Source organism: Protopterus annectens, chromosome 3.part1, assembly GCF_019279795.1.
Source record: "Protopterus annectens isolate FY-2018-M chromosome 3.part1, PAN1.0, whole genome shotgun sequence".
Classification (NCBI taxonomy): domain Eukaryota; kingdom Metazoa; phylum Chordata; order Ceratodontiformes; family Protopteridae; genus Protopterus; species Protopterus annectens.
In genome coordinates this window covers 24,927,336-24,941,602 of record NC_056732.1, presented here as the reverse complement: position 1 = coordinate 24,941,602, position 14,267 = coordinate 24,927,336, and the positions used below count along the sequence as shown (strand labels likewise).

The following is a 14,267-nucleotide window of genomic DNA, read 5'->3' as shown; positions in this document are numbered from 1 at the left end:
GATTGGCCCTCGGGTCTTCTTTACGCATTCCCACCCTTTCCCTTCATTCCCCAGTTTCTGAAGAAAGCCCGTCAGTTGAAGGGCAAGGTGATTCTCATAGCACCATATTGGCCTCGACAGATTTGGTTCCCCTTCCTTTGGCCTCACCTACTAGATCGACCATGGATTCTCCATCCAACCCCGGAGTTGATCTCACATCCACAGAACCTGATTCATCCCAACTTGAACAGCCTGAAGCTCACGGCTTGGCTACTCCAATTCCCTTGATTGCCAGGCAAAATGATCTTTCTTTATCAGTACGTGACATTCTTATTGCATCTCATAAGTCTTCCACTAGAATTACTTATCTGAGCAAGTGGAAAAGATTTACCTGTTGGCTGAAAGATAAACAAGTAGAACCCTTCTCAGCACCAGTGTCGATAATACTAGACTATCTGGCCGACCTTTTCCAATCGCGTCTGTCGGCCTCTACCATTAGAGTTAATTTGGCTGCAATTTCTAATTTTCATGAAGGTATCCAAGATTCCTCTCTTATGTCCCACAGATTGTGCAAGACCTTCATAAAAGGTGTGAACCATCTGAAGCCAACCTTTAGAGAACCTATTCAACCATGGGATTTATCATTAGTACTACAAGCTCTGACAGTGCCACCTTTCGAACCAGCCTCTTCTTGCGACCTCAAGCATTTGTCATGGAAAACCTTGTTTTTGGTCACCATTACTTGTGCCAGACATATTTCTGAGCTTCGAGCTTTATGTATCAAGAGTCCATACTTGATTTTTCATATAGATAGAGTGTCTCTGAGAACTAATCCATCATTTTTGCCAAAAGTGATCTCTGAAATGTCCATTAATCAAACCATTGAATTGCCAGTTTTCTTTCCCAATCATTCAAACAGAGGAGAGTATTGCCTACATACCCTTGATATCCACAGGCAAATCCGTTTTTACTTAAACAGGACTAGGTCCTTTCATAAATCTGACCAGTTATTTTTGGCCTTTTCTGGAGCTAGATTCGGATCTGTTGTTGCTAAGGTCACATTAGCTAGATGGTTGAAGGACTGTGTGACCTTCATTTATACACAACGTAATATCTCGTTGCCTACTACCATGAAAGCTCATTCAACACGATTGGTGGCAACTTCTGCTGCCTTCCATGCCAGAGCTTCTTTACATGACATGTGTGCAGCTGCAACTTGGGCTACGCCTCTTACCTTCATCAGTCATTACAAATTGGATTTGGCCTCCAGGAGAAGAGCATCTTTTGGTTCTATGGTGCTCAAGAATGTCCTTCCATGAGAGCCTCCCAGGAATAGAGGTAGCTGGGGACTCTGTCCCATGCATAAGGAATGAATGAGGATTAACAATATCAGATAAAGAAGTTATGTCTTACCATAACCTTCCATCTGTATTGTTGATCCTCGTTCAGTCATTACAACCCTCCCTCCTTCCCCCTTCTGTGGTTTCTAGTGGATCTCTCCATCCGGTTCTCTTAGGTTATTTGACCAGAGGTAGCCTCTACCTTCTTTGACTTGCAAACTCAATCTGAGGTAACAGGGAGAAGGGGAATTGTGGGTAAGAATTTAGCTCGAGAGTCTGAAGTTGACGCGAGCTTGGAAAATGGCCGGCTCGGTTCCGAGGTTGGAACCGATACCCATGTGTAATGACTGAATGAGGATCAACAATACAGATGGAATGTTATGGTAAGACATAACTTCTTTTTCTAACTTGTCTAGGGTACACCATAAACGAAAAGAAATTACAACTGGTACCCTCTCAAAAAATTACATTCCTGGGTGCAAGCTTGAATACAACTGCCCAGATGGCTTTCCTTACTCCAGAAAAGCAAATTCATTTGGTGACTTACTTCAAACAGGTGGCCACAAAAACCCTGTTATCTGCAAGACAAATACTGCAAGCCTTGGGGTTCATGGCCTCCTGCATTCTTCTAATTCCATATACAAGACTGCATATGAGGAAACTTCAGTGGTACTTAAAAAGTTTATGGAGTCAACATTGTCACAGTCTGGAAACAATGATTCCTATCATACCTTGCTTGCGCCTAGAGTTCCTATGGTGGGCAGAGGCCTGCCACCAAAACAAGGAACTGCCATCCACACCACCCCCTGCCGCCCAAACCCTAACTACAGATGCATCAGACTATGCATGGGGGGGTTCATCGGGCAGGGAAGTGCATTCAGGGCAAATGGAGCCCAAATCAAATGCACCTTCATATCAATCAAAAAGAAATGCTAGCTGTACAGAATGCACTGACAGCTTCAAGGACTACCTTCATCCAGGACAACTAATGGTAAAGAAGGACAACACCACGGTTATGTGGTACATAAACAAGCAGGGGGGTACACATTCCTACCCCCTCTGCAGACTAGCCATGGCATTGTGGAACACGGCCTTGAGCTACCAAGTACAACTACAAGTTCAATTCCTGCCAGGAAAGCTGAATATTCTGGCAGACAAACTAAGCAGAAGTCTCATGGACCTACACAAATGGAAACTGGAACCACGGATTTTCAACATGTTGACACGCAAATGGGGGAGCTCAGACATATATCTTTTTGCCTCACCCCAGAACTACCAGTTGGACACATTTTGCACAAGAAATCCTCACTAAAAAGCCTGGAAAGTGGATGCTCTGTCCTTCAGCTGGAAATACCTATCAGTCTATGCCTTTCCCCTTCTGCCTCTGCATTCCAAAGTTCTACTAAAAGTCAAACAGGACAAACCAAAAATTATTTTGATTGCTCCAGACTGGCCTCACCAACACTGGTACCCACTCCTGCGCAGTGTGTCACAAATTTCTCCATGGCACCTGCCTCAGACACCTTCCTTACTGTCTCAGCAGGAGAACTAAATTCTGCACCCTCAGCTCCAAACATTGAATCTTGCAGCTTTGCTAATCATTTAAATCCCCCTTAGCATCCCACAGCAAACTGTGATGGATGTCATTTTGGAGGCGAGTAGACCTAGTACTAGATAATCGTATGCTGACAAATGGAAAAGATTCTGTGCCTGGAATCAATCTCAAGGGATGAGCACAACAGTGCCCAATTTACCTCAGATTTTGCAAAACTTAACTGAGATGCTTCACAAGGGCCTGTCTTTTTCCTACATAAAAATCCATGCCTCAGCCATTTCAGCTCATTACAACACAGACCCCCCCCCCTTCTCTCATCCTCTGCTAAAGCAGTATCTCAGAGGGGCCAAAACCTTGAGACCACCCAGGAGAGCTCCAACCCCTGCCTGGGACCTTAACTTTGTATTGGAGAAACTAATTCTACCTCCTTTCGAGCCAGCTGCTACTGCAGACTTAAAATTTCTTTCCTGGAAAACAGCCTTCCTTGTAGCAATCACTTCAGCTAGAAGGGTATCTGAATTACAGGCCCTTATGGCAGTGGAGCCTTTCATCATCTTTCATGCGGACAGGGTGTCACTCAGGACCAGTCCCTCCTTCATGCCTAAGGTGGTATCCAGTGTGGCTCTTAATCAGTCCATTCATTTGCCAACTTTCTTTCCCATTCCACAGAACACGGGGGAGCGGATTCTGCATTCATTGGATTCATTGTTGACCTATTGAACTATATCAATGTAAAATTGTTACTTAGCTTCTTTTTAATGCAACTTTAACTGTATGCATGTAACCCAACGTATGTGAATCATTTTGCTATAACTGCTATTATATCAATATTGTTTAAAATTGTACTTGTTTTAAAATGTATTACTGGAACTTTTCTCCTCGGGTCTCCACTGAAAATGGGCCACAAGCCCAGTTGGACAAACCCGGTTAACAAATCTCAATAAATAATTAAATAAATAAATATGTACACAGACAACTTAGATTCTACTTGGACAGGACTAAATCTCGAAGAAAATCTGAACAACTGCTGGTAGCATTTGCTGCAGGGGTAGATGGGAAGGTTATTTCAAAACAAACCATTTCTAAATGGATAAGCCATTGTATTCATTTTTGCTATAAGCACCATGGAAAACCTATCCCCCAGGGGATCAGATCTCATTCCACCAGGACTCCATCTACTTCAATCTACAGCCTTTTTCAGAGGTGTTCCTACCAGGGATATTCTAATCTAGAAGCTTCTACCTGGAGTTCAGTTCATACTTTTACCAAGCATTATCACTTATCAATTTTCTCTAAATCCAGAGCTGGCTTTGCCACTGCTGTTTTGCAGGGCCTTATAGCTGGTCCTAATGCGGTATAAATCTATCCTCCCAACCATAGCTTTGGGAATCTACCCAAATGTAATGACTACAACAGTGAAACACGAAGAACATAGTACAGTTGTGTACACTTACCATAAATGTAGATGTTCGAGTGTATTCACTGTTGCAGTCCTGGTTACCCTCCCTCCAGCCCCTTGTTTTTCTCTTACTATACCTCTACTTTTTTTTACTATGCCTAAAAGCCTTTTTGGTGTATTTGCTTTTGTTTGGAGGTATATTTTTTTATATATTTTGCTCCCCATTTTGGGGGGCACCTGACATCTGGGGCAAGAAAAACTGATGTAATGGCATCGGCTGCAAGTTTTATACTCCTGACGACCTGACGTCATGGAAGAAGGGACAGCAACCGAAGCAGGATCTAAGACTTTGTTAATCAGGCTGACTGTGGGCAGCCTGCCAGCAGATTACCCAAATGTAATGACTGCAACAGTGAATACACTCGAATGTCTACATTTATGGTAAGTGTACACAACTGTAATTTCTTCATTAGCACTCTCCAAGAAAAATCTTGATGAGTAGATGGGAAATAGGAAATACTTCCCGGGAATCACTTCTGTGTCTCTGCTCGACAGTGGCACAGGAAAATAACTTTCTTGGTTGGCGTAAGTCAGGGAATCTTGTTGGTTAGGCTTACGTAGGCCCTCTGGCCGATAGCCTAGTACCTACCTATGAAGTAAAGAATACTACAGCAAAGAAGAGAAGGACATCTGTCGTTATGGTAAGTTCCTAGACAATTATTCTTTATCTTCAATTCTTTGCCTGTCCCACGTTGTACATCTTACCACTCGTCTCAGGAATATTTCCATCATCTCTACCTTTCTCAGCTTCTCTGCCTTCACTTGTGAATTTCTTGGTCACACCACTGTTTTGTTCTCTATACTTTTCATCTTCTGTGGCATTATTTTGTCTTGTACACAGCACTTCCGACTCTAGCTTTGACCTCTTCTATCAGTTTCCCCTTCTCCTCAACCACCACTCCAGTACACACCTACTCCCACTAGAAACCCTCTGTGAGTCTGAATGCTGTTTGGACTTTTGAATTCTTCTAAATGACTTTTCTTTTCTTTTTAGGGGGAGGCATCTGTTCAAGGCAAGTAAATGTCAGGGCCAAGTTGTCAACCTTTTTTTTTACAAGTAGTCTTAGAGGGAACACTTCCTCTTTCCAAGTGACTTTTTGTTAAAGCAGGCACATGTATTACAGTTGGTGATGTTGTGCTCTGATCCTGAACAGAAAACACTATTTGTGATAATCGTTATAAGGAATTGCCTGTCAGACGCACAGATAAACTTACACACATACTGGTTGTCAACCCCAAGACCTAACTGTTAAACATCTCACTAAATATATAATAGTAAGAAAAGTATTTCCCAATGGAGTACTTGTCTGCCAACTCCGGAGCAGGCCGAAACACCAGACTGACTATGCTGTGCATCGCAGTTCCAATTCTGCTGTGACAGTAAAAGAACTGAGGATGGCACAGACAAATGTGGGCTTTATAGACTAATTTCAAACAAGAAAACTAGTAAAGCACAAAAAAGTGGACTTCGTTGACACAAAAAAACACTGTTTTATTCACAGTACAGGTAAGTGCTTTCGTCGGTTGTAATAATCCAACTTCTTCAGACAAAGAAATACAACACACCTTAGCCTTATATATTATCCATTAATGCTAAATTAATGAATTAGACCTATTAATTAAGGTTAATTAACTGATCATGTTCATTGCCATTAAAAATTGATACAAAAATTACGTATCTCTCATAAAATGTGATACCATAAATTGATAAAAACTGATAAAAACAATGTCATGAATGCAAAAAATAAATATATGTATAACAAAAACATTTAAAAACCTTCTAATATTTAAAGACTGAAAAGTCATCACAAACACCCATATTACCTAACTAACATTCCTATGATACCCAGTATATACAGCGGAGAATTATAACAGCCTTAGACAGGATTAACCCTATATAGTCCTAACTCTAAATATTAGTTGATAACCTCAAATCCCATTTAGAATGCTAAAAACATCAGTTATTAAACTAAATCATATGTCATATATATATAAAAATATATACATATATAAATGCATTTCATTAAATCAGGCCCTATCTAACATGTGCCTTTAATTTAAGCAGACATTTGATAGATAATATCTAATGTTAATCCTGTCTAAGGCCGTTATAATTCTCCTCTGTATATATTGGGTATCATAGGAATGTTAGTTAGGTAATATGGGTGTTTGTGATGACTTTTCAGTCTTTAAATATTAGAAGGTTTTTAAATGTTTTTGTTATATATATTTATTTTTTGCATTCATGACATTGTTTTTATCAGTTTTTATCAATTTATGATATCACATTTTATGAGATACGTAATTTTTGTATCAATTTTTAATGGCAATGAACATGATCAATTAATTAACCTTAAGTAATCGGTCTAATTCATTAATTTAGCATTAACGGATAATATATAAGGCTAAGGTGTGTTGTATTTCTTTGTCTGAAGAAGATGGATTATTACAACTGACAAAGCGCTTACCTGTACCGTGAATAAAAGTGTTTTTTTTATGTCAACGAAGTCCACTTTTTGTGCTTTAAATGTGGGCTTTATACTAGATGCATGGTGACATCTCAGGAGCACTTTCATCCGTTTGATCATTTGGGCGAATTGTGCTAAGCTCTGGAAGTTGAGCTAGACATCGAGCTTTCTGCAGCAGAAGATTCCCCTAGTAAGCACTATTGAAGTATGGTCATACTCAAACATCCGTCAATACAGTAAGCATCTTAACACAGTTTTACTTTCCTTATTCCTTAAGCATAGCTCTGACACTGCTAAAACATCTCATAGTAATGCAGAAACAATAGCCGAAGTGTGGAGATGTGTATTATTAAGGTTCAAGTTAAGGTAGCAATGTATAGCTCTGACACTGCTAAAACATCTCATAGTAATGCAGAAACAATAACTGAAGTGTGGAGATGTGTATTATTGAGGTTCTAGTTAAGGTAGTAATGTATAGCTCTGACACTGCTAAAACATCTTATAGTAATGCAGAAACAATAACTGAAGTGTGGAGATGTGTATTATTAAGGTTCTAGTTAAGGTAGTAATGTATAGCTCTGACACTGCTAAAACATCTCATAGTAATGCAGAAACAATAACTGAAGTGTGGAGATGTGTATTATTAAGGTTCTAGTTAAGGTAGTAATGTATAGCTCTGACACTGCTAAACATCTCATAGTAATGCAGAAACAATAACTGAAGTGTGGAGATGTGTATTATTAAGGTTCTAGTTAAGGTAGTAATGTATAGCTCTGACACTGCTAAAATATCTCATAGTAATGCAGAAACAATAACTGAAGTGTGGAGATGTGTATTATTAAGATTCTAGTTGAGGTAGTAATGTATAGCTCTGACACTGCTAAAACATCTCATAGTAATGCAGAAACAGTAACTGAAGTGTGGAGATGTGTATTATTAAGGTTCTAGTTAAGGTAGTAATGTATAGCTCTGACACTGCTAAAACATCTCATAGTAATGCAGAAACAATAACTGAAGTGTGGAGATGTGTATTATTAAGATTCTAGTTAAGGTAGTAATGTATAGCTCTGACACTGCTAAAACATCTCATAGTAATGCAGAAACAATAACTGAAGTGTGGAGATGTGTATTATTAAGGTTCAAGTTAAGGTAGTAATGTATAGCTCTAACACTGCTAAAACATCTCATAGTAATGCAGAAACAATAACTGAAGTGTGGAGATGTGTATTATTAAGATTCTAGTTAAGGTAGTAATGTGTAGCTCTGACACTGCTAAAACATCTCATAGTAATGCAGAAACAATAACTGAAGTGTGGAGATGTGTATTATTAAGGTTCTAGTTAAGGTAGTAATGTATAGCTCTGACACTGCTAAAACATCTTATAGTAATGCAGAAACAATAACTGAAGTGTGGAGATGTGTATTATTAAGATTCTAGTTAAGGTAGTAATGTGTAGCTCTGACACTGCTAAAACATCTCATAGTAATGCAGAAACAATAACTGAAGTGTGAAGATGTGTATTATTAAGATTCTAGTTAAGGTAGTAATGTGTAGCTCTGACACTGCTAAAACATCTCATAGTAATGCAGAAACAATAACTGAAGTGTGGAGATGTGTATTATTAAGGTTCAAGTTAAGGTAGTAATGTATAGCTCTGACACTGCTAAAACATCTCATAGTAATGCAGAAACAATAACTGAAGTGTGGAGATGTGTATTATTAAGGTTCAAGTTAAGGTAGTAATGTATAGCTCTGACACTGCTAAAACATCTCATAGTAATGCAGAAACAATAACTGAAGTGTGGAGATGTGTATTGTTAAGGTTCTAGTTAAGGTAGTAATGTATAGCTCTGACACTGCTAAAACATCTCATAGTAATGCAGAAACAATAACTGAAGTGTGGAGATGTGTATTATTAAGATTCTAGTTAAGGTAGTAATGTGTAGCTCTGACACTGCTAAAACATCTCATAGTAATGCAGAAACAATAACTGAAGTGTGGAGATGTGTATTATTGAGGTTCTAGTTAAGGTAGTAATGTGTAGCTCTGACACTGCTAAAACATCTTATAGTAATGCAGAAACAATAACTGAAGTGTGGAGATGTGTATTATTAAGATTCTAGTTAAGGTAGTAATGTGTAGCTCTGACACTGCTAAAACATCTCATAGTAATGCAGAAACAATAACTGAAGTGTGGAGATGTGTATTATTAAGATTCTAGTTAAGGTAGTAATGTGTAGCTCTGACACTGCTAAAACATCTCGTAGTAATGCAGAAACAATAACTGAAGTGTGGAGATGTGTATTATTAAGGTTCTAGTTAAGATAGTAATGTATAGCTCTGACACTGCTAAAACATTTCATAGTAATGCAGAAACAATAACTGAAGTGTGGAGATGTGTATTATTGAGGTTCTAGTTAAGGTAGTAATGTATAGCTCTGACACTGCTAAAACATCTCATAGTAATGCAGAAACAATAACTGAAGTGTGGAGATGTGTATTATTGAGGTTCTAGTTAAGGTAGTAATGTATAGCTCTGACACTGCTAAAACATCTTATAGTAATGCAGAAACAATAACTGAAGTGTGGAGATGTGTATTATTAAGATTCTAGTTAAGGTAGTAATGTGTAGCTCTGACACTGCTAAAACATCTCATAGTAATGCAGAAACAATAACTGAAGTGTGGAGATGTGTATTATTAAGGTTCTAGTTAAGGTAGTAATGTATAGCTCTGACACTGCTAAAACATCTCATAGTAATGCAGAAACAATAACTGAAATGTGGAGATGTGTATTATTGAGGTTCTAGTTAAGGTAGTAATGTATAGCTCTGACACTGCTAAAACATCTCATAGTAATGCAGAAACAATAACTGAAGTGTGGAGATGTGTATTATTAAGGTTCTAGTTAAGGTAGTAATGTATAGCTCTGACACTGCTAAAACATCTCATAGTAATGCAGAAACAATAACTGAAGTGTGGAGATGTGTATTATTAAGGTTCTAGTTAAGGTAGTAATGTGTAGCTCTGACACTGCTAAAACATCTCATAGTAATGCAGAAACAATAACTGAAATGTGGAGATGTGTATTATTGAGGTTCTAGTTAAGGTAGTAATGTATAGCTCTGACACTGCTAAAACATCTCATAGTAATGCAGAAACAATAACTGAAGTGTGGAGATGTGTATTATTAAGGTTCTAGTTAAGGTAGTAATATGTAGCTCTGACACTGCTAAAACATCTCATAGTAATGCAGAAACAATAACTGAAGTGTGGAGATGTGTATTATTGAGGTTCTAGTTAAGGTAGTAATGTGTAGCTCTGACACTGCTAAAACATCTCATAGTAATGCAGAAACAATAACTGAAGTGTGGAGATGTGTATTATTAAGATTCTAGTTAAGGTAGTAATGTGTAGCTCTGACACTGCTAAAACATCTCGTAGTAATGCAGAAACAATAACTGAAGTGTGGAGATGTGTATTATTAAGGTTCTAGTTAAGGTAGTAATGTATAGCTCTGACACTGCTAAAACATTTCATAGTAATGCAGAAACAATAACTGAAATGTGGAGATGTGTATTATTGAGGTTCTAGTTAAGGTAGTAATGTATAGCTCTGACACTGCTAAAACAACTCATAGTAATACAGAAACAATAACTGAAGTGTGGAGATGTGTATTATTAAGGTTCTAGTTAAGGTAGTAATGTATAGCTCTGACACTGCTAAAACATCTCATAGTAATGCAGAAACAATAACTGAAATGTGGAGATGTGTATTATTGAGGTTCTAGTTAAGGTAGAAATGTATAGCTCTGACACTGCTAAAACATCTCATAGTAATGCAGAAACAATAACTGAAGTGTGGAGATGTGTATTATTAAGGTTCTAGTTAAGGTAGTAATGTGTAGCTCTGACACTGCTAAAACATCTCATAGTAATGCAGAAACAATAACTGAAGTGTGGAGATGTGTATTATTGAGGTTCTAGTTAAGGTAGTAATGTGTAGCTCTGACACTGCTAAAACATCTCATAGTAATGCAGAAACAATAACTGAAGTGTGGAGATGTGTATTATTAAGATTCTAGTTAAGGTAGTAATGTGTAGCTCTGACACTGCTAAAACATCTCATAGTAATGCAGAAACAATAACTGAAGTGTGGAGATGTGTATTATTAAGGTTCTAGTTAAGGTAGTAATGTATAGCTCTGACACTGCTAAAACATCTCATAGTAATGCAGAAACAATAACTGAAGTGTGGAGATGTGTATTATTAAGATTCTAGTTAAGGTAGTAATGTGTAGCTCTGACACTGCTAAAACATCTCATAGTAATGCAGAAACAATAACTGAAGTGTGGAGATGTGTATTATTAAGATTCTAGTTAATGTAGTAATGTGTAGCTCTGACACTGCTAAAACATCTCGTAGTAATGCAGAAACAATAACTGAAGTGTGGAGATGTGTATTATTAAGGTTCTAGTTAAGGTAGTAATGTATAGCTCTGACACTGCTAAAACATTTCATAGTAATGCAGAAACAATAACTGAAATGTGGAGATGTGTATTATTGAGGTTCTAGTTAAGGTAGTAATGTATAGCTCTGACACTGCTAAAACAACTCATAGTAATACAGAAACAATAGCTGAAATGTGGAGATGTGTATTATTGAGGTTCTAGTTAAGGTAGTAATGTATAGCTCTGACACTGCTAAAACATCTCATAGTAATGCAGAAACAATAACTGAAGTGTGGAGATGTGTATTATTAAGGTTCTAGTTAAGGTAGTAATGTATAGCTCTGACACTGCTAAAACATTTCATAGTAATGCAGAAACAATATCTGAAATGTGGAGATGTGTATTATTGAGGTTCTAGTTAAGTTAGTAATGTATAGCTCTGACACTGCTAAAACATCTCATAGTAATGCAGAAACAATAACTGAAGTGTGGAGATGTGTATTATTAAGGTTCTAGTTAAGGTAGTAATGTATAGCTCTGACACTGCTAAAACATCTCATAGTAATGCAGAAACAATAACTGAAGTGTGGAGATGTGTATTATTAAGGTTCTAGTTAAGGTAGTAATGTATATCTCTGACACTGCTAAAACATCTCATAGTAATGCAGAAACAATAACTGAAGTGTGGAGATGTGTATTATTAAGGTTCTAGTTAAGGTAGTAATGTGTAGCTCTGACACTGCTAAAACATCTCATAGTAATGCAGAAACAATAACTGAAATGTGGAGATGTGTATTATTGAGGTTCTAGTTAAGGTAGTAATGTATAGCTCTGACACTGCTAAAACATCTCATAGTAATGCAGAAACAATAACTGAAGTGTGGAGATGTGTATTATTAAGGTTCTAGTTAAGGTAGTAATGTATAGCTCTGACACTGCTAAAACATCTCATAGTAATGCAGAAACAATAACTGAAATGTGGAGATGTGTATTATTGAGGTTCTAGTTAAGGTAGTAATGTATAGCTCTGACACTGCTAAAACATCTCATAGTAATGCAGAAACAATAACTGAAGTGTGGAGATGTGTATTATTGAGGTTCTAGTTAAGGTAGTAATGTGTAGCTCTGACACTGCTAAAACATTTCATAGTAATGCAGAAACAATAACTGAAGTGTGGAGATGTGTATTATTAAGATTCTAGTTAAGGTAGTAATGTGTAGCTCTGACACTGCTAAAACATCTCATAGTAATGCAGAAACAATAACTGAAGTGTGGAGATGTGTATTATTAAGGTTCTAGTTAAGGTAGTAATGTATAGCTCTGACACTGCTAAAACATCTCATAGTAATGCAGAAACAATAACTGAAATGTGGAGATGTGTATTATTGAGGTTCTAGTTAAGGTAGTAATGTATAGCTCTGACACTGCTAAAACATCTCATAGTAATGCAGAAACAATAACTGAAATGTGGAGATGTGTATTATTGAGGTTCTAGTTAAGGTAGTAATGTATAGCTCTGACACTGCTAAAACATCTCATAGTAATGCAGAAACAATAACTGAAGTGTGCAGATGTGTATTATTAAGGTTCTAGTTAAGGTAGTAATGTATAGCTCTGACACTGCTAAAACATCTCATAGTAATGCAGAAACAATAACTGAAATGTGGAGATGTGTATTATTGAGGTTCTAGTTAAGGTAGTAATGTATAGCTCTGACACTGCTAAAACATCTCATAGTAATGCAGAAACAATAACTGAAGTGTGGAGATGTGTATTATTGAGGTTCTAGTTAAGGTAGTAATGTGTAGCTCTGACACTGCTAAAACATCTCATAGTAATGCAGAAACAATAACTGAAGTGTGGAGATGTGTATTATTAAGATTCTAGTTAAGGTAGTAATGTGTAGCTCTGACACTGCTAAAACATCTCATAGTAATGCAGAAACAATAACTGAAGTGTGGAGATGTGTATTATTAAGGTTCTAGTTAAGGTAGTACTGTATAGCTCTGACACTGCTAAAACATCTCATAGTAATGCAGAAACAATAACTGAAGTGTGGAGATGTGTATTATTAAGATTCTAGTTAAGGTAGTAATGTGTAGCTCTGACACTGCTAAAACATCTCATAGTAATGCAGAAACAATAACTGAAGTGTGGAGATGTGTATTATTAAGGTTCTAGTTAAGGTAGTAATGTATAGCTCTGACACTGCTTAAACATCTCATAGTAATGCAGAAACAATAACTGAAGTGTGGAGATGTGTATTATTAAGGTTCTAGTTAAGGTAGTAATGTATAGCTCTGACACTGCTAAAACATCTCATAGTAATGCAGAAACAATAACTGAAGTGTGGAGATGTGTATTATTTAGGTTCTAGTTAAGGTAGTAATGTGTAGCTCTGACACTTCTAAAACATCTCATAGTAATGCAGAAACAATAAATGAAATGTGGAGATGTGTATTATTGAGCTTCTAGTTAAGGTAGTAATGTATAGCTCTGACACTGCTAAAACATCTCATAGTAATGCAGAAACAATAACTGAAGTGTGGAGATGTGTATTATTAAGGTTCTAGTTAAGGTAGTAATGTATAGCTCTGACACTGCTAAAACATCTCATAGTAATGCAGAAACAATAAAGGAAATGTGGAGATGTGTATTATTGAGGTTCTAGTTAAGGTAGTAATGTATAGCTCTGACACTGCTAAAACATCTCATAGTAATGCAGAAACAATAACTGAAGTGTGGAAATGTGTATTATTAAGATTCTAGTTCAGGTAGTAATGTATAGCTCTGACACTGCTAAAACATCTCATAGTAATGCAGAAACAATAACTGAAGTGTGGAAATGTGTATTATTAAGATTCTAGTTAAGGTAGTAATGTATAGCTCTGACACTGCTAAAACATCTCATAGTAATGCAGAAACAATAACTGAAGTGTGGAGATGTGTATTATTGAGGTTCTAGTTAAGGTAGTAATGTATGTATTTATCCAAAGAGATGTTCATTATGTTTCA

General features: G+C 37.0%; 1 protein-coding gene across 1 annotated transcript in view; it reads left to right on the top strand.

Moving 5' to 3' along the window:
- Positions 1 to 14,267, top strand: part of LAMA1 (laminin subunit alpha 1) — a 3,417,884-nt gene that overhangs the window by 2,470,379 nt on the left and 933,238 nt on the right. The gene's annotated exons all lie outside the window — the stretch shown is intronic.